A 24,283-nucleotide genomic window follows, 5' to 3' on the forward strand; every position below is an offset into this window, starting at 1 on the left:
ACACCGATGGTGACTTGGGATCGATTAAGGAACACCGATGATGACTTGGGATCGATGGTGGAACACCGATGGTTACTGGCAGGGCAGAGCACCGCTGGAAGCCGGTGTCGCATAACTGCTGGTAACACGATGCAATGCTGGGACACTGCAGACTCAGGCTGCACTGCAAGATGGTAGCAGGTGCGGGTCTCTAGTGGAGCTGAACTCAGGAGCGGGAATACCTGGAACAATAGCAGAACAACCACAGGAAGGAGAGACTTGTTTGACAACTGAAGCACTGACACCTAAGCAGCCTTAATGCAGGATATTTATTAGAGATGAGCGCCTGAAATTTTTCGGGTTTTGTGTTTTGGTTTTGGGTTCGGTTCCGCGGCCGTGTTTTGGGTTCGAACGCGTTTTGGCAAAACCTCACCGAATTTTTTTTGTCGGATTCGGGTGTGTTTTGGATTCGGGTGTTTTTTTCAAAAAACACTAAAAAACAGCTTAAATCATAGAATTTGGGGGTCATTTTGATCCCAAAGTATTATTAACCTCAAAAACCATAATTTACACTCATTTTCAGTCTATTCTGAATACCTCACACCTCACAATATTATTTTTAGTCCTAAAATTTGCACCGAGGTCGCTGTGTGAGTAAGATAAGCGACCCTAGTGGCCGACACAAACACCGGGCCCATCTAGGAGTGGCACTGCAGTGTCACGCAGGATGTCCCTTCCAAAAAACCCTCCCCAAACAGCACATGACGCAAAGAAAAAAAGAGGCGCAATGAGGTAGCTGTGTGAGTAAGATTAGCGACCCTAGTGGCCGACACAAACACCGGGCCCATCTAGGAGTGGCACTGCAGTGTCACGCAGGATGTCCCTTCCAAAAAACCCTCCCCAAACAGCACATGACGCAAAGAAAAAAAGAGGCGCAATGAGGTAGCTGTGTGAGTAAGATTAGCGACCCTAGTGGCCGACACAAACACCGGGCCCATCTAGGAGTGGCACTGCAGTGTCACGCAGGATGTCCCTTCCAAAAAACCCTCCCCAAACAGCACATGACGCAAAGAAAAAAAGAGGCGCAATGAGGTAGCTGTGTGAGTAAGATTAGCGACCCTAGTGGCCGACACAAACACCGGGCCCATCTAGGAGTGGCACTGCAGTGTCACGCAGGATGTCCCTTCCAAAAAACCCTCCCCAAACAGCACATGACGCAAAGAAAAAAAGAGGCGCAATGAGGTAGCTGACTGTGTGAGTAAGATTAGCGACCCTAGTGGCCGACACAAACACCGGGCCCATTTAGGAGTGGCACTGCAGTGTCACGCAGGATGTCCCTTCCAAAAAACCCTCCCCAATCAGCACATGATGCAAAGAAAAAGAAAAGAAAAAAGAGGTGCAAGATGGAATTGTCCTTGGGCCCTCCCACCCACCCTTATGTTGTATAAACAAAACAGGACATGCACACTTTAACCAACCCATCATTTCAGTGACAGGGTCTGCCACACGACTGTGACTGATATGACGGGTTGGTTTGGACCCCCCCAAAAAAAGAAGCAATTAATCTCTCCTTGCACAAACTGGCTCTACAGAGGCAAGATGTCCACCTCATCATCACCCTCCGATATATCACCGTGTACATCCCCCTCCTCACAGATTATCAATTCGTCCCCACTGGAATCCACCATCTCAGCTCCCTGTGTACTTTGTGGAGGCAATTGCTGCTGGTCAATGTCTCCGCGGAGGAATTGATTATAATTCATTTTAATGAACATCATCTTCTCCACATTTTCTGGATGTAACCTCGTACGCCGATTGCTGACAAGGTGAGCGGCGGCACTAAACACTCTTTCGGAGTACACACTTGTGGGAGGGCAACTTAGGTAGAATAAAGCCAGTTTGTGCAAGGGCCTCCAAATTGCCTCTTTTTCCTGCCAGTATAAGTACGGACTGTGTGACGTGCCTACTTGGATGCGGTCACTCATATAATCCTCCACCATTCTATCAATGTTGAGAGAATCATATGCAGTGACAGTAGACGACATGTCCGTAATCGTTGTCAGGTCCTTCAGTCCGGACCAGATGTCAGCATCAGCAGTCGCTCCAGACTGCCCTGCATCACCGCCAGCGGGTGGGCTCGGAATTCTGAGCCTTTTCCTCGCACCCCCAGTTGCGGGAGAATGTGAAGGAGGAGATGTTGACAGGTCGCGTTCCGCTTGACTTGACAATTTTGTCACCAGCAGGTCTTTCAACCCCAGCAGACTTGTGTCTGCCGGAAAGAGAGATCCAAGGTAGGCTTTAAATCTAGGATCGAGCACGGTGGCCAAAATGTAGTGCTCTGATTTCAACAGATTGACTACCCGTGAATCCTTGTTAAGCGAATTAAGGGCTCCATCCACAAGTCCCACATGCCTAGCGGAATCGCTCCGTGTTAGCTCCTCCTTCAATGTCTCCAGCTTCTTCTGCAAAAGCCTGATGAGGGGAATGACCTGACTCAGGCTGGCAGTGTCTGAACTGACTTCACGTGTGGCAAGTTCAAAGGGCATCAGAACCTTGCACAACGTTGAAATCATTCTCCACTGCGCTTGAGACAGGTGCATTCCACCTACTATATCGTGCTCAATTGTATAGGCTTGAATGGCCTTTTGCTGCTCCTCCAACCTCTGAAGCATATAGAGGGTTGAATTCCACCTCGTTACCACTTCTTGCTTCAGATGATGGCAGGGCAGGTTCAGTAGTTTTTGGTGGTGCTCCAGTCTTCTGTACGTGGTGCCTGTACGCCGAAAGTGTCCCGCAATTCTTCTGGCCACCGACAGCATCTCTTGCACGCCTCTGTCGTTTTTTAAAAAATTCTGCACCACCAAATTCAAGGTATGTGCAAAACATGGGACGTGCTGGAATTTGCCCATATTTAATGCACACACAATATTGCTGGCGTTGTCCGATGCCACAATTCCACAGGAGAGTCCAATTGGGGTAAGCCATTCCGCGATGATCTTCCTCAGTTGCCGTAAGAGGTTTTCAGCTGTGTGCGTATTCTGGAAAGCGGTGATACAAAGCGTAGCCTGCCTAGGAAAGAGTTGGCGTTTGCGAGATGCTGCTACTGGTGCCGCCGCTGCTGTTCTTGCGGCGGGAGTCCATACATCTACCCAGTGGGCTGTCACAGTCATATAGTCCTGACCCTGCCCTGCTCCACTTGTCCACATGTCCGTGGTTAAGTGGACATTGGGTACAACTGCATTTTTTAGGACACTGGTGAGTCTTTTTCTGACGTCCGTGTACATTCTCGGTATCGCCTGCCTAGAGAAGTGGAACCTAGATGGTATTTGGTAACGGGGGCACACTGCCTCAATAAATTGTCTAGTTCCCTGTGAACTAACGGCGGATACCGGACGCACGTCTAACACCAACATAGTTGTCAAGGCCTCAGTTATCCGCTTTGCAGCAGGATGACTGCTGTGATATTTCATCTTCCTCGCAAAGGACTGTTGAACAGTCAATTGCTTACTGGAAGTAGTACAAGTGGGCTTACGACTTCCCCTCTGGGATGACCATCGACTCCCAGCAGCAACAACAGCAGCGCCAGCAGCAGTAGGCGTTACACGCAAGGATGCATCGGAGGAATCCCGGGCAGGAGAGGAATCGTCAGAATTGCCAGTGACATGGCCTGCAGGACTATTGGCATTCCTGGGGAAGGAGGAAATTGACACTGAGGGAGTTGGTGGGGTGGTTTGCGTGAGCTTGGTTACAAGAGGAAGGGATTTACTGGTCAGTGGACTGCTTCCGCTGTCACCCAAAGTTTTTGAACTTGTCACTGACTTATTATGAATGCTCTGCAGGTGACGTATAAGGGAGGATGTTTCGAGGTGGTTAACGTCCTTACCCCTACTTATTACAGCTTGACAAAGGGAACACACGGCTTGACACCTGTTGTCCGCATTTCTGGTGAAATACCTCCACACCGAAGAGCTGATTTTTTTGGTATTTTCACCTGGCATGTCAACGGCCATATTCCTCCCACGGACAACAGGTGTCTCCCCGGGTGCCTGACTTAAACAAACCACCTCACCATCAGAATCCTCCTGGTCAATTTCCTCCCCAGCGCCAGCAACACCCATATCCTCCTCATCCTGGTGTACTTCAACACTGACATCTTCAATCTGACTATCAGGAACTGGACTGCGGGTGCTCCTTCCAGCACTTGCAGGGGGCGTGCAAATGGTGGAAGGCGCATGCTCTTCACGTCCAGTGTTGGGAAGGTCAGGCATCGCAACCGACACAATTGGACTCTCCTTGTGGATTTGGGATTTCGAAGAATGCACAGTTCTTTGCTGTGCTGCTTTTGCCAGCTTGAGTCTTTTCATTTTTCTAGCGAGAGGCTGAGTGCTTCCATCCTCATGTGAAGCTGAACCACTAGCCATGAACATAGGCCAGGGCCTCAGCCGTTCCTTGCCACTCCGTGTCGTAAATGGCATATTGGCAAGTTTACGCTTCTCCTCCGACAATTTTATTTTAGGTTTTGGAGTCCTTTTTTTTCTGATATTTGGTGTTTTGGATTTGGCATGCTCTGTACTATTACATTGGGCATCGGCCTTGGCAGACGACGTTGCTGGCATTTCATCGTCTCGGCCATGACTAGTGGCAGCAGCTTCAGCACGAGGTGGAAGTGGATCTTGATCTTTCCCTAATTTTGGAACCTCAACATTTTTGTTCTCCATATTTTAATAGGCACAACTAAAAGGCACCTCAGGTAAACAATGGAGATGGATACTAGTATACAATTATGGACTGCCTGCCGAGTGCAGACACAGAGGTAGCCACAGCCGTGAACTACCGTACTGTACTGTGTCTGCTGCTAATATAGACTGGTTGATAAAGAGATGTCTATGTAACTATGTATGTATAAAGAAGAAAGAAAAAAAAAACACGGTTAGGTGGTATACAATTATGGACGGACTGCCTGCCGAGTGCAGACACAGAGGTAGCCACAGCCGTGAACTACCGTACTGTACTGTGTCTGCTGCTAATATAGACTGGTTGATAAAGAGATGTCGTAGTAGTATGTATGTATAAAGAAGAAAAAAAAACCACGGTTAGGTGGTATACAATTATGGACGGACTGCCTGCCGAGTGCAGACACAGAGGTAGCCACAGCCGTGAACTACCGTACTGTGTCTGCTGCGACTGGATGATAAATGATATAAAAAATATATATATATCACTACTGCAGCCGGACAGGTATATATTATATATTATATAATGACGGACCTGCTGGACACTGTCTGTCAGCAGAATGAGTTTTATTTTTATAGAATAAAAAAAACAACAACACACAAGTGAAGTCACACGACGAGTGTTTAACTTTTTCAGGCAATCACAATATAAGTATACTACTAACTATACTGGTGGTCAGTGTGGTCAGGTCACTGGTCAGTCACACTGGCAGTGGCACTCCTGCAGCAAAAGTGTGCACTGTTTAATTTTAATATAATATTATGTACTCCTGGCTCCTGCTATAACCTATAACTGGCACTGCAGTGCTCCCCAGTCTCCCCCACAATTATAAGCTGTGTGAGCTGAGCAGTCAGACAGATATATAATATATATAGATGATGCAGCACACTGGGCTGAGCCTGAGCAGTGCACACAGATATGGTATGTGACTGAGTCACTGTGTGTATCGCTTTTTTCAGGCAGAGAACGGATATATTAAATAAACTGCACTGTCTGGTGGTCACTCACTATATAATATTATGTACTCCTGGCTCCTGCTATAACCTATAACTGGCACTGCAGTGCTCCCCAGTCTCCCCCACAATTATAAGCTGTGTGAGCTGAGCAGTCAGACAGATATATAATATATATAGATGATGCAGCACACTGGGCTGAGCCTGAGCAGTGCACACAGATATGGTATGTGACTGAGTCACTGTGTGTATCGCTTTTTTCAGGCAGAGAACGGATATATTAAATAAACTGCACTGTCTGGTGGTCACTCACTAGTAAACTCTCTGCACTCTCTACACTTCTACAGTACTCCTCCTAGTCCTAAGCTCCAGTAAATCTCTCTCTCTTATAATCTAAATGGAGAGGACGCCAGCCACGTCCTCTCCCTATCAATCTCAATGCGCGTGTGAAAATGGCGGCGACGCGCGGCTCCTTATATAGAATCCGAGTCTCGCGAGAATCCGACAGCGTCATGATGACGTTCGGGCGCGCTCGGGTTAACCGAGCAAGGCGGGAGGATCCGAGTCTGCTCGGACCCGTGAAAAAAACCATGAAGTTCGGGCGGGTTTGGATTCAGAGAAACCGAACCCGCTCATCTCTAATATTTATACCAGCTGGGAAGCAGGTATTGGCTGGGCAATAAAGCAGAGTCTAGAGTGCCGCTGCTGGATAATTAGGCAGAGAACAGAGTGCAGCTGATAGGCTGAAAAGTAACATGTGATGTAAACAAACATGGCTGCGCTCATGTTTTAATTTGGAGGTAAAAACTGTTTGTAACTTGCGTGTGATTTTTAACCATGAAGCTGCCAGAATCACAATGAAGAGACTTGAGGCAATGGGATGCAGCGTGCTGCACGCAGACAGTGCAGATGGAATCTAGGCTTGGAACGCTGGGACAGTCTCAGGAGGCATTTGGAAGGTAAATACAGATGAGAAATTACCCAGATCGTGACATCATTTAAATAGTCATCTAGTTTTTTAATTTTATTTGAACCAAGTTCCCTTTCAAAGTCCTCCACTCTCTGATTAAGGGTGTAGTCACAATTAGCAAAATCAGATCTAATATCAAATGGTTTAAGCATAGTTTGAACCTTTTCAAGTTCTGTGGAAATTGTAGAAACTTTACTCTCTCTATATGTAACCAGATGCTCCATTAATGAGAAGATTCAAGAGTTCAGAATACCGTTCCACTTTTTTGTGAGTTCTGCATCATCTTTAAATGAACAGGACTTATGAATCCTTAAACCCCTAGTGATTATCTTTTCATTTAAGTACTTGGTTAGTGTCATCTTATCCAACCAATGCCTTGTTTTAGCTTTTAATAAAGCTTCTAATCAGTTAAACAGATTATGCATATCAAGTGGATTAGCTTTGGTGGAGAGTTATTCTACTTCCTGTAAAAGTGCACCCCGTCTGTTTTCCGAATCATTAAATTTTCTTAAAAAACCTACACTTGATCCATGCACTCTCTCCAACTATAGACTAATCTCTCTCCTCCCTTTTTCCTCCAAACAAATTGAACGTAATATCTGCAACCACCTTACTGCCTTTTCTTTCTTCCAACTCACTGCTTGTCCCATTCCAGTCTGGCTTCCATCCTCTCCATTCCACTGAAATTGCCCTCACAAAAGTATGCAATGCCCTCCTTTCTGCTAAATCCATGGGCCACTACTCTCTGCTTATTCTCCTTGACCTTATACAAAAAAAATCTAAATATAGCGCTCAGGCGCTCACACTTGAACACTTCCCTTAATGATTTTTATAAGATGCGTCTTGAAATTCTCTCTCTTCAATTCCTCACGGAATGTCCTCGTACATGCAAGAGAAAACAAATATGCACCGAGATCCTCGTGTATTACTTCCAGGTCAAATTCACAAACTCTTGAAAATTTACCAAGGATGACATCGTAACATTGTTTCTTGAGATGTTTTCACATTACATAGTTGTGTAAGTGTACTGGAAGGGGGAGTTCCCCAACACATGATAAATCTTCCCTTGTGGTACTTACAACATAAGAAGGGAGAGTGACTATACAAATCACCTGGAAGTAATACACGAGGATCTCGGTGCATATTTGTTTTCTCTTGCATGTACGAGGACATTCCGTGAGGAATTGAAGAGAGAGAATTTCAAGACGCATCTTATAAAAATCATTAAGGGAAGTGTTCAACTGTGAGGGCCTGAGCGCTATATTTTGATTTTTTTGTATATTGTCTGTTCTTTGGAATTGTTTGTGGTTCCTGTTCAAAATATTTCTCAGGTTGCTCCACAATAGCGCATAGAGGCACCTCAAAACCTTTTTTTAGAATATTCTCCTTGACCTCTCTGCTGCTTTTTACACTGTGGACCACCCGCACCTTCTGCAAATCCTTCACTCCCTTGGTCTGCATGATGGTGGCCTCTCCTGGCTATCCTCCTTCCTCTCTGACCATTTTTTCTCTCTCTCCTCACATGACTCCACCTCCCTACTACTTCCATTAACTGAAGTTGTACCTCAAGGGTCTGTTCTTGGTCTGCTCCTTTTCTCTCTATATACGTCCTCCTCAGTTGAGCACATTAAATCTTTTGACTTACCATATCATCTCTATGCTTATGATACTCAAATCTAACTTTCCTCCCAACCTCTACCTTCTCTCCTCACTCGTGCATCCAATTGTCTCCGTTCTATCTCTTCCTAGATGTCCCAGCACTTTCTTAAACTTATCATATCTGAGACTGAGCTGATCATCTTCCCAACATCTCACACTATTATTTATTTATTAACAGTTTCTTATATAGCGCAGCAAATTCCGTTGTGCTTTACAATTGGAAATAACAATGATATAACAAAACAATGATATAACAAAACTGGGTAAGAACAAACAATCATGGAGGTAGGAAGTCCCTGTTTGCAAGCTTACAATCTATAGGGAAATAGGCATGGATACACAAGGATAGGTTCTATCTATTGCATAGTTGTCCATCAGATTGTAAGTGTTCTTGGTGGGCTGTATGATATGGTCATACAGCAATGATGAACCGGGGTCGAGAGGAAGGATGAGAAGACATGTGAGGATATTTAGATAATGATAATCTTCAGATGCTTTCAGTGTTACCTGTGCGCATATGAAAATTTATCAGGCGCACAATAAATTCAATAAAACCTTTTAAAAAACCTGTATGAATTATTTTGCATAACAATATTGTTCTAAAACTTAGTATTATACAGCTGCTCCCATAAGACACTCTGGATGTCAGTTAGAAACTAGTATATATCATTAATCATTGGAAGGACAATGATAAGGAGCGCTTAATATGGGTACAATATTATTATTTTAATAACATATTAAACAACATATAGATTAGACAATCTCAAATAGATAAATAAAAAGCTGATGTTTCAATATGCTCACTGCAGTGCACACAATTATAGCTTATAAACTTGAATCACACATGTCCATTAATTGTAATTAAATTCCGGTATTAGGACACAGAAAAAGTCCTAGAGGTTGTGTCTAAAGAATTAACATCAGCCAGAGCTTAAACAAAGTCCAGGTTGCCTCTCATGAACCTTTTAATGTCTTCAGTGTTCACATAAAGATTTAATTAGCCTGCCGACAATTTCAGGGTAATTTGTATGATGCTCAGTGCGGAGTATAGATTTAATTAGTGTCCATTTGAACAATGCAAAATAGAGAGGTGGAATTACCAGACCAAGCCATCACGGAACTCTATCCACCAAGCTGCTGCTCTACTTCGGACACGCACTGTGAAGCTGTTCGGTTGACACTGTGATTCACCTGATGAACGAGGATATCCAATGGAGGATTTACCGGACATGGCGGTCACGGCTCTTTTCCCCCACAATTGGTATTATATGGTAAGTCACCAGACTTCAACCAACAAGGTTACAGGATCGAATCTCATCCCAACCCAAAAACCGCTATAGATGTAGGCAGTGCCGTTTCTTGTGGCGGGTGAGCCGTGCAACCGCACGGGGTGCCCGCCGCGGCACTTCTTGAGCACTAAATCCCCCCTCCCCTCTCCTCCCTAGTGCCCAGCTCGGAGGGTGGGGTTTCACGGAATGACGCGTTTGCGTAGTGACAGCACGATGCAATCGCGTCATTCCGCGAAACCCTGCGATCCCGAGCTGGGCGCTCGGGAGGAGGGAGAATGGGGAGCCAAGCCGCCCGGCGCCGCGCAGACGAGGGAGAGGTGGCTGAAGAGCGGGAAGAACCGCTTCAAATGTAAGTCAGCCCCTCTCCCTCTCACTCCCTCCCCCCCCCCCCACCTGCCGTACTGTGTAAAATGGGGACACCTGTCTTTGGAATGTGTAAAATGGGGACACTTGCCTGCTGGAATGTGTAAAATGGGTACGCAGTCTGCTGTAATGTGTAAATTGGGGACTCTTGCCTGCCGTACTGTGTAAAATGGGGACACTTTCCTGCCGCAATGTGTAAAATGGGGACACTTGCCTGCTGTAATGTGTAAAATGGGGACACTTTCCTGCCGCAATGTGTAAAATGGGGACACTTGCCTGCTGTAATGTGTAAAATGGGGGCACGTGCCTGCCGCAATGTGTAAAATGGGGACACGTGCCTGCCGCAATGTGTAAAATGGGGACACTTGCCTGCCGTGCTGTGTAAAATGGGGACACTTGCCTGCCGTGCTGTGTAAAATGGGGTCGCGTGCCTGCTGTAATGTGTAAAATGAGGCCTTTTTTTATCCTGTGGTGGCCACGATGAAATCAGATGAGGCCACGCCCATCTTAAAGTCACGCCCATTTTAATGAGGCCACGCCCCTTGCTCTACTTTGTACACGCACTGTGAAGCTGTTCGGTTGACACTGTGATGCACCTGATGAACGAGGATATCCAACGGAGGATTTACCGGATATGGCGGTCACGGCTCTTTTCCCCCACAATTGGTATTCACAGTCAGGCTACCATATGGGGAGGCAGCAACTGGGATAGCTTAAGTCGGCTGGAGCCTAGAGTGTGCACACCGGAGCTATCTCTACATGTTTCTCCGCTGCTATAGTCGGCGGTTTCCTCTGGAGATTAGTACAGGTGCCCTTGTGAGGAGTATTTTTAAAGGTCCACCAGCCAATGGAAAAAGTCCCATTATTTTAGATATAAACTGTACAGAATCAGCACACCAGCTTAATCATTTATTTAGTGATCCAAGAACTTTAAAAATCATACTTAGACATACTAAATGTACCCAAAGTATTTAGTATCATATACATACAGTAGATATACATTTTTCACACAGGTATAGTAATCAATAAAAATCACAGAGTAGAAATCTATATATATATTTATATTTTGGCATCTTACATCATACTTTGGGTACATTTAGTATGTCTAAGTACGATTTTTTAAGTTCTTGGATCACTAAATAAATGATTAAGCTGGTATGCTGATTCTGTACAGGTGATATCTAAATTAATGGGACTCTTTCCATTGGCTGATGGACCTTTAAAAATACTCCTCACAAGAGCACCTGTACTAATCTCCTGAGGAAACCGCCGACTCTAGCAGTGGAGAAACATGTAGAGACAGCTCCGGTGTGCACACTCTAAGCTCCAGCCGACTTAAGCTATCCCAGTTGCTGCCTCCCCATATGGTAGCCTGACCGTGAATACCAATTGTGGGGAAAAAGAGCCGTGACCGCCATATCCGGTAAATCCTCCATTGGATATCCTCGTTCATCAGGTGCATCACGGTGTCAACCGAACAGCTTCACAGTGCGTGTCCGAAGTAGAGCAGCAGCTTGGTGGATAGAGTTCCGTGAAGGCTTGGTCTGGTAATTCCACCTCTCTATTTTGCATTGTTCAAATGGACACTAATTAAATCTATACTCCGCACTGAGCATCATACAAATTACCCTGAAATTGTCGGCAGGCTAATTAAATCTTTATGTGAACACTGAAGACATTAAAAGGTTCATGAGAGGCAACCTGGACTTTGTTTAAGCTCTGGCTGATGTTAATTCTTTAGACACAACCTCTAGGACTTTTTCTGTGTCCTAATACCGGAATTTAATTACAATGAATGGACATGTGTGATTCAAGTTTATAAGCTATAATTGTGTGCACTGCTGTGAGCATATTGAAACATCAGCTTTTTTTCTATCTATTTGAGATTGTCTAATCTGTATGTTGTTTAATATTTTATTAAAATAATTATGTTGTACCCATATTAAGCGCTCCTTATCATTGTCCTTTCAATGATTAATTATATATGTGAGGATATTTGTTGACTATGCAGAGTGGATGTAATTTGATAGGAAGGTTTCTGAAAGTTATATAGGCGGTTCTGGAATTTGCTAAAGTTGCCTGAAGAGGTGAGTTTTCAGGGAATGCTTGAAGGTTTGGAGACTAGAGGAGATTCTTATTGTATGTGGTAGGGTATTCCACAGAGTGAGTGCAGCCCAATGAAAGTTCTGCAATCGTGAGTGGGAGTGAGTAATGAGTGAGGATGAGAGACACAGATCTTGTGAAGAGAGAAGAGGGCATGTTGGGAGATATTTTGAGATAAGCATAGTGATGTACATTGGTGTAGTTTGGTTAATGGCCTTGTGTGTGAGTAAAAGTATTTTATATTGAATATGGTAGAATACAGGTAACCAATGGAGGGACTGACAGAGTGTATCTGCAGATGATGAACGTCTACCAAGGAATATTAGCCTCACAGCTGTATTCAGAATGGATTGTAGTGGTGAGAGTCAGAGTAAATGATGGCTCCTAGGCAGCGAGCTTGTGGGGTAGGGTAGATTCTCGAGTTTTCAACAGTGATACAGATATCAGGTTGGTACATACGATTGGCCAGTGGAAATATAATTAACTTAATTAAGTTTGAGGTGGCAAGATGTCATCCAAGATGAAATGGTAGAAAGGCATTCAGTGACACGGCCCAGTACAGATAGGGACAAATCTGGGGAGGATAGGTAGATTTGAGTATCATCTGCGTACTGATGATACTGAAATCCAAAAGAGATGAGGCATAGATAGCGAAAAGCAGAGGACCCAAGACTGAGCCATGCGGTACTCCAACTGAAATAGGTAGCGGAGAGGAGGTAAATTCAGAGAAGCGAACACCAAAGGAGCAATTAGATAAGAAGGATAGGAACCAAGAAAGGGCTGTGTCTTTAAGATCTAGGGATTGTAGTGTTTGCATGAGAAGAGAGTGGTCAACAGTGTCAAGAGCAGCAGATAGATTTAGAATAAGCAGTGAGTAATGGCCTTTAGACTTTGCAAGTGACCAAATCATTAACCACTTTAGTCAGTGCTGTCTCTGTGGAGTGTTGGAAATAGATGCCTGACTGAAGTGGGTCCAATAAATTGTGTGAGTTAAGAAAGTGTGTGAGTCGAGTGTAGGCAAATCTCTCAAGTAGCTTATAGAGACAAGGGAGCTGAGAGATAGGGCGGTAGTTTGAGAGAGAGTTAGGGTCAGAATTTAGTTTTTTTCAAAATGGTAGTAATCATTGCATGCTTGGAGAGTGAAGGAAAAATACCAGTAGAGAGAGAGATTACAGATGTTAGTTAAGGTAGGGATGACCACTGCAGACAGAGCTTTATTATTTTGTCAGGGTAAAGGATCAAGAGGAGAGGTAGTAGAGAAGCAGGATGAGAAGAGTGATGATACTTCATCTTCATTTGTGGGATCAAGTGAAGAGAGAGTGCCAGAGTGTTAAGGTAAAGAACTGAACAGGTCACTGGCTGCCGAAGAGCATACCATTTCATCTCAGATCTTATCAATCTTCTCCTTGAAGTAGGAAGCAGCCCTCACCTCCCACAATTTCATTATCTATGAATGGCACTAGTATCTCCTCTAGCCCCTAAGTATGTTTTCTTGGAGTAATCCTTGACTCCTTCCTCTCTTTCAAACCACACATTCAGCACATCTCTCAAACTCATTCTCATATCAAAAATATTTCTAGGATCAGACCCTTTCTCACCCAGGATACAACTAAGACCATTATCCACTCACTGGTCATCTTCATACTGGACTTCTGTAATCTTCTCCTACTGTATCTTGCATCCCTGATTAATGTCATACTACACTCCAATCTATCCTCAGTGCTGCTGCCTGGCTCATCTTCCTCACAAAACGTACTGCATGCACCTTCCCTTTCTTACAAGCCCTTCACTGGCTCCCCTTCCCCTTCAGAATTCATTTCCAGCTTTTTACATTCACATATAAAGCCCTCACCCACTCCTCTCCCATTTACATCTCAGACCTTAAATCCCTTTATACTCCTGCCCGTTCTCTTCATTCTGTTAATGCACCTCTACCTCTTAGATTTTTCATGTGCTGCTCTCTTTCTCTGGAATTCTCTACCTGTCCCTTTTCAGACTCTCCACCTCTCTACAAAACTTCAAACAGGCTCTCAAAACCCACTTCTTCATTAAATCCAGCTGTCTCTCATCCTAAGCCCTCTGTTCCACACTCACTTTTGTACCAATCTGTGTCAGCTCTATATGTGTGCCCCTCCCCTGTAGAATGCAAACATTCATGAGCAGGGCCCTCTTTCCTTAAAGCTTTTCCATCTTTGACTTAACCTATCTTCTTTTCAATACTCCATTTAATGGCACCAAATCCCCCAGTATTTTGCCACCCTGATATCTATTTCAGTGTCGTCTACTAATGCAGCTATGTTTATATACCCTGTACTTGTCCTATATTGTCTTGAACTGTAAGTCACTATTTTCTTGCTTTTGCCAATTTGCTTATGTACTCCGTAACTTTGTGCTGTGGATTCCATGTAGCACCATATAAATAAAGAATAATAATAATAATAATAATAATAATAATAATAATAAGTCGATTGGCTGGTGATAATGCACCAGCCAATCAGCTTCTAGTTGTCATTTTTCAAATCCGTAAAGATTGGCTGGTGCGTTATTACCATCCACTTATCACTTCTTTGTCACTGCTTTATCACTTCTCCGGGCTTAGTACATCTGCCCCATAGTCCCCAGATACAGCAGGGATCTGTCTGTCTCCCTGAGAGGGTCAGTGTTCATACATGCTGAGGCTTCCTATGGTTCACAAAGAATTTAGTAAGTAGGCATTTCCTTCCAAACAGGTGTAGGTCCTTTTCCCACTCAAATTTATGAACTGTATTAGTGGCAGAGAAAGTTAGTCCCTTTTTAAAGACTGATATGTTGTCAGCAGTAAACACAATCCTAGTAAGACTGATCACCTGTAAATAATTTTTGTCACCTATGTTCTCCTGGTGGTCCTCTGTTGGTTCCTTGTGATTGGTACTAGGGAATTGTTGTGTCCCATAGCTTTTCTTCACTTGTTCTTCCTTCCACTTCTCATGCATGGGTTGGGATTGAAATGTCAGCGGTTGGGATGCCAGTGGTTAAAATACTGAATGCTGCATCCCAATGAACAGATTCCTGACAGGGGATGGTAAGTATGGCCCAATAAACCTAACCCACCCTTCTAACAGCATAAGCCAAACCCTCCCACCCCTACAGCCTCACCCTGACCCTCCCAGGTCATGCCTATACCTAACCCTCCTCGCTGCAGCCAAAATCTAACTGTTCCTGCAAGCCTTACTCTAACCCTCCCTTGTGATACCTAAACCTAACCCCCATTCCTGTAGCCTCAACTTAACCCTCCTCCCACAGTATTACCCCCTTCCTGGGGGTGCCCAAACCTAAGCCCCCATCCCAACAGCCTATACCTAACTCCGCTGGGCCATGGCCTACCCCTAACTCTCTACCGCATACTATTCCTAGCCCTACCCCCCATGGCTTACCTCTCCAGCGGCCGGTGGATTCCCATTCAGTATCCCAGCAGTTGGGATCATGGTGCCGGGTTGGTTACTCTATTTGGGATTCCGGTGTCGGCATTCCAAGTAGTGTCAGGATTCCGGCATCAGTATTGTGTCTGTCAGGATCCCGACCACCTGGATCCTGACTGGATCTCCTAATACAGTGCCTCTGAGTGTTTGATACCTTCCTTTGGATCCCTGAGGAATCTCTAAAAAAGATAGACCTGAGGTGATAGAGTTTGAAGTTGTTGTTTCTCCTGCATTAGAGTAGTCATGTACTGATTGTTGCAGGGTATTGGGGCTTCACTGTTGGATTTGCAACTCTATCTGAAAATCTCTCTACTCGTGAAGTTCCATTTGTTTCTAGCAAATTTCTTCCTTTTCCTCTCAAAGATCATCTGTTTTTATTTTTGTAAATCTCATTTAGTTTTAGCTAAAAACTTCTGAAAACCTTGGTCTTTCTTCAAAACTTCTAATTTTTTTGCCCAGTAATTCAATCTCCTTGTTACATTCATCTTGGACCAATAGAATGTGTTTAACCAACCCTGACATTAGGTCTTGTTAACATGTTCCCAATTCTGTTTGTAGATTGGTTCTACCTACCGTAATTGGAAAACAGGACATATTTGAGATCTCAGACCCCCTAGGACAATTTTCTTGTTTAAAGTAGCTCTTAATTGTAATGACATACCATTGTTCTCTTGCAGGGTATCTCTATACATTTGAACATACATAGATACATTATCATGCCTCAATTTTTGAGGTACAGTCCCATTTTTTGGGTCTGTTCCACTGTCCCTCCCATGGGCCGCAGTGTCTTGCGGTGGGGGGGGGGGGGGGGGGGCAGTTGGAGGTTCCCTATCACTTGCTGCTCTGCTTAATTCAGAGCAGAGTAGCACTGAATAGACTCCTATTCCTGTGAGCCAGGGGGTCCAGGGGCATGGGCGGCAGCTCACAGAGCACAGCATCTATCCTCTGCTGCTCTGCTAAGCAGGGCAGCGAGTGACAGAGCCTTCCAACTGCCCCCCCTACCGCGGGATACTGCAGCCCACGGGTGGGACAGCGGGACAGTCCCAAAAAAACAGGACTGTCCCGCGAAAACGGGACAGTTTGGAGGTATGATAAAGGGACTGGGATCACCTGGAATAATAACGTTTTCTTTCCTATCTGCGCTATGCACATGGTGTCATTATGTCACATGCACTGAAGAACAGTATGGAAGGACTATGCTGCTGTCACTGCCTCAAAGAGGAGCAAAAACAAGATCCAGGTACAGTAAGTGGTGGTTGGAGGAGGGGTAGCACAAACACAGGCTGCTGCTGCAGAGATATGGGGGGAGAGACACAGGCTGCTGCAGAGATATGGGGGGAGAGACACAGGCTGCTGTAGATATATGGAGGGAGAAACACAGGCTGCTGCAGAGATATGGAGGGAGAAACACAGGCTGCTGCAGTGATATGGAGGGAGAGACACAGGCTGCTGCAGTGATATGGGGGGAGAGACACAGGCTGCTGCAGTGATATGGGGGGAGAAACACAGGCTGCTGCAGAGATATGGGGGGAGAGACACAGGCTGCTGCAGTGATATGGGAAGGGGGAACACAGACTGCTGTAGAGACAATGGGGGGGGAGGGGGGCACAGGCTGTGGCAGAGACACCAGGGTGAGGGCACCAAATTACTGCCTTGCATCTGGTGACAAAAATCCTAGGATCAGTCCTGGAAATTCGATTAAAGTGAGTTGAAGTCACTCTCCCACCTGATGTTAGGCATTGTCTCCTGAATCTTGTCCGGAAAAAAACTATCAAGTTCTTCTGTGGAGTGACCTTTGCTAATGAGTTCACTACTAAGATTGAAGCTAGACATCTCATGATTCATTAAAGATATGATAACCGGCAATCCGGTCAGTATACCTGCACACGGAATCCCGGCAGTCAGAATACTGATGCCGGAATCCTGACATGGATTACAATCCTGGTGCCGAATGAAGGTCTGTTGATAGGTGAGCTGCTGCAGTGATATGCTAAAGGGGAACACAGACTGTTGTAGAGACAACCGGAGGGCACAGGCTGCTGCAGAGACATTGGGGACGGCACCAAATTATCAAATTCCCAACACATGGGATCCCGTCAGTAAGAATACTGATGCCAGAATCCTGACATGGAATACAGCCCCGGCGCTGAATTAAGGTCTGTTGGTGGAAGAGCTTTAGGTTTAGGATGTAGCAGAGGGTTAGGGTTAGTCTGCAGGGGGGAGTGTTAGTGTTAGGCTTTGGGGATGGGGGTTAGGGTTACACACCACCGGGTATGGTTAGTGTTAGTCTGCGGGGGAGGGTTAGTGTTAGGCTTTGGGGATGGGGGTTAGGGTTACACACCACCGGGTATGGTTAGTGTTAGTCTGCGGGGGAGGGTTAGTGTTAGTCTGCGGGGGAGGGTTAGGGTCAGGCTGCTGAAAAGAAGGGTTAGGGAGGTTATGGATTAGGGATAGAACACTTACCTACAAGGTGTCAGGATCCTAAGGGTTAGGATGCTACTGCTCATAATGTGGCTGCCAGCATCCCAAGCACCGAGATCCTGATACCATCCTGATTACTCTATAAATCCATCCAAGGTCAGCTCAGAATCTGGGATAACCCAATAAAATAGTACAGTATCACTTACAGAGGGAACAGAGGTAAGGGGCTGGTGGTCAGGCTGCACAGGAAAGATATATGTACAGAATTTACACGGTCTAGTCACATTATAATGACCACCAGCTAATAGCCATGGCAGCTGCTTCGGAGTCACATATGCAGCAGGGTTAGATGAACTGTCATTTTAGACATGTCTGGAACCCCCAGGGTCATTTTGATGGTGAGCTGCTCCACTGTAATGTGTTGTTCTGTCCTCATGCACCTTCATAGCTGACGTTCACCTCTCACATCAATGGCACATGGTGCTCTACAGTGTCCACGTCGGTTATTCACAATGGGGCCATTTGTCCAGTCACAATACACCTCCACCACTTCAGCATGTGAACATTTCACAAACTGAGCTGTTCAGAAATACTGCCCCCTTGTGCCATGAGCCAATAATCATCCCTTTTTGTAACTCAGATAAATTGCCCCTTTTACCAAGGACAGCAATGAGTAATATGTGCAGAGAGCCTTTCACACACCTTACATAACCACTAAGCCAGCGCACGACATGTGACATACTTCATTGGCTACGCACGCCGATGTCAAATGTAGGAGGTGGTCATATTAATGTGACTTTACAAGGGATTAGCGGGTTCGGTTCTCAGAGAACCGAACTATACCGAACGTCACCATTTGAGTCCAGTTCCGAGCCAGGCTTGGGTTTTCCCGCCTGACTCGGAAACCAGAACGAGGCAAAACATCATCATCCCACTGTCGGATTCTTGCAGAGTTTGGATACCATATAAGGAACCGTGCGTCCCCGCCATTTTCACTCCGGCATTAGAGAGTTTGGGAGAGGTCGTGTCTCCGTTCTCTCAGCGTCCTCAGTGTCTGTGTCTTGTGCTGAATCTGTCCAGTCACAGTGGTGGTGTCCTCTGCTGCCATATGTCCAGAGCTGTCCAGTGGTGCTGTGTTGTGCTGCATCAGTTCACTGGTGGTGTGCTGTGCTGCATCAGTCACAGTGGCGTTGTCCTCTGCTGCCATGTGTTCAGTGCTGCTGTATAATAAGTACCTTACAGTGTTGCTGTGTTGTCCTGCATCAGACCAGTGGTAGTGTCCTGTGCATCAGTCAGTCCAGTGACCATTCACAGTGGTGGTGTCCTCTGCTGCCATATGCCCAGTGCTGCTGTATAATTATCTGTGTTGTCCTGCATCAGACCAGTGGTAGTGTCCTGTGCATCAGTCAGTCCAGTGACCAGTCACAGTGGTGGTGTCCTCTGCTGCCATATATCCAATGCTGCTGTATAATAAGTCCCTAACAGTTTTGCTGTGTTGTGCTGCATCAGACCAGTGGCAGTGTCCTGGCCATCAGTCATTACAGTGACCATGCAGTCAGAGTGGTATATGCTGCTGCTATATGTCCACTGCTGCTGTGTAATAATAATAACAACAAGTCCCTTACAGTGTTGCTGTGTTGTGCTGCATCAGACCAGTGGTAGTGTCCTTGCCATGAGTCATTCCAGTGACCAGTCACAGTGGTGGTGTCCTCTGCTGCCACGTGTTCAGTGCTGCTGTATAATAAGTACCTTACAGTGTTGCTGTGTTGTACTGCATCAGACCAGTGGTTGTGTCCTGTGCTGTATATTTTTTTTCTCCAAATAAAGGGGTTATTAACATTTAATCCAAATATAATTTTTACAGGGTTTGTCCTGTGTGGTGTAGGGCACGCTCTCTTGTGCTGCATATTATGAGATATCCCACTTCACTAGGCAGGCGATACCGAGATTTTGCCATTTCATTCCTGTGATTTGGACGTATAATTCCAGTGAATTGGACGTATAATTCCAGTGATTTGGATTTATAATTCCAGTGATTTTGCAGTATAATTCCAGTGATTTTGCCATTTCATTCCAGTGATTTGGACATATAATTCCAGTGATTTTGCCATTTAATTCCAGTGATTTGGACATACAGTTCCAGTGATTTGGACATATACTGTAATTCCAGTGGTAATTGTTTGTGTTGCTCGCCTTAGTCATACAGCTACCTCATTGCTCCTCTTCGACATCTTTGCATGTGGTGCTGTTTGGGGCCAAGTTTTTGAAAAGTGCCATCCTGTCCGACACTGCCATATGAGTCCAGGGGTACTGCTGTATTAGTCCTGGGGTACTGCCGTATAAGTCCACCAATTGCAGATTTTTTTTAAAATGACAGAGGCGTGCTGGAGATCCTGTCAGTGGACCGAACAATTGCATCCCAGTCTCGACATTCAGGCACTGCGTGACACTACTAGATGGGCCAGATGGTTGTGTCGCTTAGCTTAGTTATACAGCAACCTTGGTGCACCTTTTTTTCTTCTTTGCTTCATGTGCTGTTTGGGGACTATTTTTTTAAGTGCCATCCTGTCTGACACTTCCGTATATGTCCAGTGGTACTGCCATTTAATTCCAGTGATTTGGACGTATAATTCCAGTGATTTGGATTTATAATTCCAGTGATTTTGCAGTATTATTACAGTGATTTTGCAGTATAATTCCAGTGATTTTGCCATTTAATTCCAGTGATTTGGACGTATAATTCCAGTGATTTGGATTTATAATTCCAGTGATTTTGCAGTATTATTACAGTGATTTTGCAGTATAATTCCAGTGATTTTTCCATTTAATTCCAGTGATTTGGACGTATAATTCCAGTGATTTGGACTTATAATTCCAGTGATTTTGCCATTTAATTCCAGTGCTTAGGACGTTTAATTCCAGTGGTACCTCATTGCACCTCTTCGACATATTTGCATGAGGTGCTGTTTGGGGCCTAGTTTTTGAAAAGTGCCATCCTGTCTGACACTGCAGTGCCAACCCTAGCTGGGCCAGGTGTTTGTGCCGCACACTTGTGTCGCTTGGCTTAGTGATACAGCAGCCTCAGTGCACCTCTTTTTCTTCTTTGCATAAAGTGCTGTTTGGGGCCTAGTTTTTGAAAAGTGCCATCCTGTATGACACTGCAGTGCCACTCCTAGATGGGCCAGGTGTTGGTGCTGCACACTTGTGTCGCTTATCTTGGTCATACAGCCACCATGGTGCAACTTTTAGGCCTAAAAACAATATTGTGAGGAGTGAGGTGTTCAGAATAAACTGGAAATGAGTGAAAATGAATGTTATTGAGGTTAATAATACCGTAGGAGCAAAATTACCCCAACATTTTGTGATTTTAGCTGTTTTTATGTTTTTTTATAAAAATCATGCAGATCCAAAACTAAAACAAAAAAGGGTGGTTTTGGCAAAAACAAGCCAAAACCAAAACATGAAAGTGGAACTAGAACCAAAACCAAAACACAAAACATGAAAAGTGCCAGCCGCACATCTCTAGACTTGACCATGTATATTTATATTACTACTGGACGATGTGCCCGGTTTAAACCGGGCAAAGGTTTTCGTGCAAAACATTTAATTTCTTTTCACACCCTTGGAAGTAGAATTTAGAAATATCCCTGCTTAAGTGAATGGCGGCAAATAACTGTCACAGTTTGCAGACCAAAGTTTAACAAAGAACAATAGTGGATACCGCACGGTTTGACATTTTTTGTATATGTGTAGTAGTTGTTGTCTATAAGACTGATATTGTATCCAAGGATTAGATCCTCAATTGGGGAACCATACACATAAGATACTACGTTCCTCTGTATTGTGTATATCTGGTTACCATCAGTGGTGCTCCCTTGAGTCAGAGAGTATCAATATGAAAACAGGGAAGAAGAGAAAGTAGAAGCCTCTTATCAGGGAGCACTCTAATACAGACAAACTTGTGTGGTCAAATACCAATACCTGAATAAAAATAAAATGCTTTTCACACCCTTGGAAGTAGAATTTAGAAATATCCCTGCTTTAGTGAGTGGCTGCAAATAACTGTCACAGTTTGCAGACCATTCAGCAGGTCATATGTTCCAGGTCATCCAGCAGGTGCACAGGGAGAGCTCACCAGCTGTCACATTTTCCAGAGCACAATGGTGACTCATGTAAATGGCAGATTGGCATTTTGCGACATAAATCCGATATTAAGCAATCAATTACCATGCCAATATTTTTCTGCAAATCTACGGACCACAAACTTTCTTTTGGTATGTGATGTAACCTGTTCAGAAAACACCATAATAGAAATATGTCACTCATAATAGTCTTCAGTCTTCTATTAATAAGAGATGTGTGTTGGACACTTTCGGGTTTTGGTTTTAAATCTGGATCTCTGCTCCTGTTTTGAATCTGTATTGATTTTGCCAAAACCATCCTATCGGGCTTTGGTTTTTGATTTGGATCTGGATTTTTTTTTAAAAACCCCAACATAAAAACAGCTAAAATCACAGAATTTGGGGGTAATTTTGATCTTACGGTATAATTAACCTCAATATTATTCATTTCCATTCATTTCCTTTCTATACTGAACACCTCAGAAGATTGGCTTTAGAGGTAGCTGGATGACTAAGCTACTGTAAGCGACACAAGTGGGCGACACAAACACCTGGCCCATCTAGGAGTGGCACTGCAGTGGCAGACAGGATGGCAGTTTTAAAAACTTGGCCCCAAAGAGCACATCTTGCAAATAAAAAACAGAGGTGCAAGATGGAATTGTTTAGGGAATCTCTGTTCTTCTAACACCGCGAGGTCATGCGATAACCCTAAACAGTCCTTAGGAAAAGAACCCTGTACAACAAATGCACATCTTGTAAATAAATAATCCTAAAATGTGGAACATCAATAATAAATCAAAATTAAGGTTGACTAATTGGAGCCATTCATTTGAGTAAGTCCCTAACATGAAATAATTGAGAAGAAAATCTCTCTAATGCTCCAGCAGAATATCTTTCTTTTACCTATCCATCAGTTGCGCTGGATTATAATTTTGTCTCTACTGAGTCACACTGACTTTGGCCACAAATGTGGTCTCTCTCCACTTTTATTTAAAAAAAAAACATTCAAAATAGCAATTTCCATTTGCACCTTTGTGGGAATGTTTTCACAAATCTGTTTGTGATGTTGAAGCTTGTTTCATATCTGCTCTAGTCTTTCATTTAAACCTAGGATCAAGTACAGCAGCACCCCTGGAATTATACAGCAGCACCATTCAAAATATACAGCATAGGCAACACCCCTGGAGAAATACACAGCAAATCAGACAGGCAACAGCACCCTTGGACTTAAACGGCAGTGGGACAGCACCCATGGACTGATAGGGCAGAGGGGTAGCACCCCTGAAATTATGTGGCACACTTTAACAAACCAATCACTTCAGCGACAGGGTCGACCACACAACACATATGATTGGTTTGTTTGGGTTCCCACCAAAAAAGAAGCAATTATTCTCTCCTTTCACAAACTGGCTCTACAGTGGCAAGATGCCATCCTCATCTTCAGATTCCCCCCTTCAGTGTTAACATACTCATCCTCATAGAGAAATAATATTCCAACAAACCACATCATTAAGGTGTCAGTGGACTGCTTATGCTATTAACCAAAGTTTCTGATTTTGACAATGACTTATGATGAATGCGCTGCAGTTGACGTATAAGGGAGGATGTTCCTAGGTGGTTAACGTCCTTAACCCTACGTATTATGGATTGACAAAGGCAAGAGATGGCTTGACACTTGTTGTCCAAATTTGTGGAGAAATAATTCCACACTGAAGAGGTGACTTTTTTGGTATTTTGCCCAGGCATGACAATGGGCATTTTCATCCCATAGACAACAACTGTCTCCACTGGTGCCTTATTCAAACAATCCACATCACCATCAGAATCATCACAGTCAACTTTCTCCTCAGCGCCAGCTTCACCAATATCCTCCTTATCCTGGTGTACTTCTACAGTGACATCCTCAATCTCAATATCAGCAACTGGACTGGTGGTGCTCCTCCCAGCACTTGCAGAGGGCATGGAAATGGTGTTAGGAGCCTCCTCTTCCCATACAGTGTTGTGAAGGTCTGGCATAGACATCACAACCGGGGACAGTGCCAGCACACCTGTATTTTCACAACACCCCTGTAACTGTACAGAATACAAGACAAGGCCAGTGTAAATTTATTTTCACTGCACCCCTGTTTTTTACAGCATACAGGGCCAGTGTACTTTTATTTTAACAACAGCACCTCCATATTTTTACAGCATACAGGACCAGTATACTTTTATTATTACAACAGCGCTCTGT

This window comes from Pseudophryne corroboree, chromosome 10, assembly GCF_028390025.1.
Source record: "Pseudophryne corroboree isolate aPseCor3 chromosome 10, aPseCor3.hap2, whole genome shotgun sequence".
NCBI lineage: Eukaryota > Metazoa > Chordata > Amphibia > Anura > Myobatrachidae > Pseudophryne > Pseudophryne corroboree.